This window comes from Aquarana catesbeiana, linkage group LG06 (assembly GCF_042186555.1).
Source record: "Aquarana catesbeiana isolate 2022-GZ linkage group LG06, ASM4218655v1, whole genome shotgun sequence".
NCBI classification, from domain to species: domain Eukaryota; kingdom Metazoa; phylum Chordata; class Amphibia; order Anura; family Ranidae; genus Aquarana; species Aquarana catesbeiana.
Window position 1 is genome coordinate 96,371,274 of NC_133329.1, and position 3,110 is coordinate 96,374,383.

Genomic DNA, 3,110 nt, shown 5'->3' on the forward strand with positions numbered 1-3,110 from the left:
CTTGAGTGTGTTGTGTGAGTGCAGTGGAACGCCCAACCCACCCATGGGCGACGGAGTGTCATCTGAAGTCTACCCTCTATGTGTGTCTCAACCAGGGTCACCACATCCGCTCTTTGCTTTTTAAGAAATGCGAGAGCTGCCGCCCGTTTAATTTTGTCTCGTAATCCCCTCACGTTCCATGTAAGGAACTTCAATGACAGTTTGGGCATTGTTGTTTGTGACTATATATTAGTATATTAATGTAGCCTTTAGCCCTATTGTGGCAGGGCGATGTAGAATGGCAAGACAGAAGGGATAGGTGATATAACACATTGCATTTGTCCAGGGGACACCCGATAGAACCAGGACTTGTTAGTGTTGCAGACGTATCAGTTAAAGTGCACACAATTAAGTTCAGTTTTTCAGCCTCCCTTCCCCACTCCCTCCTCCCTGCAGTGTCTCTCACCCAGCCAATGTCAGCTTGCATCAGTAATAGAGTTTTCTTTATGCTTTTGCATCTGGCAGCATAGTAAAAGAAGAAATAATAAGAGGGCAATAAGTAAAGTGGGATGGACTTCTGTGTACCCAGCCTGAAGATCCCTTTTCTTAGGAGAGACAATACAGAGAGTATCAGGTTCCCAATACATCCGCCATATAACTTGTTATGGGTAGCAAATGAACACCAGATATACGTAGGATATAGCATTGTCATACATATGTAAACCAAAGCACGTGTGGTTGAATCCAGCTTTTTAGTTTCCCCCCCCTCCTCCCCCCTCCCTGAGACGTATTCTCTCCAATTGGTCTCGGTGTGTATGCATGACAATACTTTCCCTGTGGACCCGAACTTGACACTATATTGAGGGGTAGCGCATTGATATGGAAACGGGAGTTGTAGTAGAATATGTTTTGGTGGTCTCAATCCACACCCCTATCTCCTTGATAGGAAAAAAATAAATGGGGTTAGATTCTTTCTGGTCATGTGATGTAACTCACTGCATACAGCACTCGAACACCAGTGAAACATAAGGTATGCCAGTGCTGCACGTCCGAACATTAAAACGCATATATTGAAATTCAAATTGTATGTTTCCCCTCCCCCCTCCCCCCTCCCTGCTTTGCATCTTCCCCAACTGATGCTAGCATTCACCCATAACAAAACTTTCTTTGCAGTCTCGGCCTTGACGGCACATTGAGAAAAAAAATAATGAAAGTAAATTATTTGAAGTAGGATAAGTGTCTGTGCACCTCTAAACTTCTCTTTCCATAAAAGAAAAAACATAGAGAGGACTAGCCTCTCTTCACTCAGGTGTATATCTGGGGTTTGCACATTATCAGGGTTGGTGCTGTTGTGGTAGTTTCTTCTTAGGCCGTCAATTCCAGACTTGCATGGGGACAGAGTACGCTGCACTCTGCTTGTGGATTGCAGGACTGTAGCAGCCCAGAGCTCCGTTGAGGTGTAAAAAGTAGTGAGTATAGTTCGGTTACTTAAGAAGTTATCCCAGGAAAGTTCCAGCATTGTGTATCATCAGTGGTCCGCAGAATATAAACTGGATCGAAGCCCACACCAGGGGAGTACGTGTGGATATTTGTGTAGCCACTGTGTCCCTCTACCCCTTAGGTTATCTTCACAATGATAACAACTGGTGAAGTAAATGGGGGTGAATGTTCAGTGTGAGAATTTGATATTGAGTTGCTGTTGCATCTATTGCAGGGTATGCGTGTGGAAGATATATACAAGTGTTTTTAACCCTTGAAATGCTGTGGAAGCTATATTGGGAGGGGGAACCAGAGTCGATAGCAATAATCAGCTTGCTATCAAAATCCGCTGCCCCTGGACACAAAGGGTCTGGAGTAAGAAGGAAGAGTGAGGATGATTTATACAAAGAGTAGAGCAGTCAGAGAAACCATATACAAGAGTTTTTAACCCTTGAAATGCTGTGGAAGCTATATTGGGAGGGGGAACCAGATTCGATAGCAATAGTCAGCTTGCTATCAAAATCCGCTTCCCCTGGACACAAAGGGTCTGGGGTAAGAAAGAAGAATTAGGATGATTTATAAAAAGAGTAGAGCAGTCAGAGAAACCATATACAAGTGTTTTTAACCGTTGAAATGCTGCGGAAGCTATATTGGGAGGGGGTACCAGATTCAATAGCAATAGTCAGCTTGCTATCAAAATCCGCTTCCCCTGGACACAAAGGGTCTGGAGTAAGAAGGAAGAGTGAGGATGATTTATACAAAGAGTAGAGCAGTCAGAGAAACCATATACAAGTGTTTTTAACCCTTGAAATGCTGCGGAAGCTATATTGGGAGGGGGAACCAGATTCGATAGCAATAGTCAGCTTGCTATCAAAATCCGCTTCCCCTGGACACAAAGGGTCTGGGGTAAGAAAGAACAGTAAGGATGATTTATACAAAGATTAGAGCAGTCAGAGAAACCATATACAAGTGTTTTTAACCCTTGAAATGCTGTGGAAGCTATATTGGGAGGGGGAACCAGAGTCGATAGCAATAGTCAGCTTGCTATCAAAATCCGCTTCCCCTGGACACAAAGGGTCTGGAGTAAGAAGGAAGAATGAGGATGATTTATACAAAGAGTAGAGCAGTCAGAGAAACCATATACAAGTGTTTTTTTAACCCTTGAAATGCTGCAGAAGCTATATTGAGAGGGGGAACCAGATTCGATAGTAATAGTCAGCTTGCTATCAAAATCCGCTTCCCCTGGACAGAAAGGGTCTGGAGTAAGAAAGAAGAGTGAGGATGATTTTTACAAAGAGTAGAGCAGTCAGAGAAACCATATACAAGTGTTTTTAACCCTTGAAATGCTGCGGAAGCTATATTGGGAGGGGGAACCAGATTCGATAGCAATAGTCAGCTTGCTATCAAAATCCGCTTCCCCTGGACAGAAAGGGTCTGGGGTAAGAAAGAAGAGTAAGGAGGATTTATACAAAGAGTAGAGCAGTCAGAGAAACCATATACAAGTGTTTTTAACCCTTGAAATGTTGCGGAAGCTATATTGGGAGGGGGAACCAGATTCGATAGCAATAGTCAGCTTGCTATCAAAATCCGCTTCCCCTGGACACAAAGGGTCTGGGGTAAGACAGAACAGTAAGGATGATTTATACAAAGAG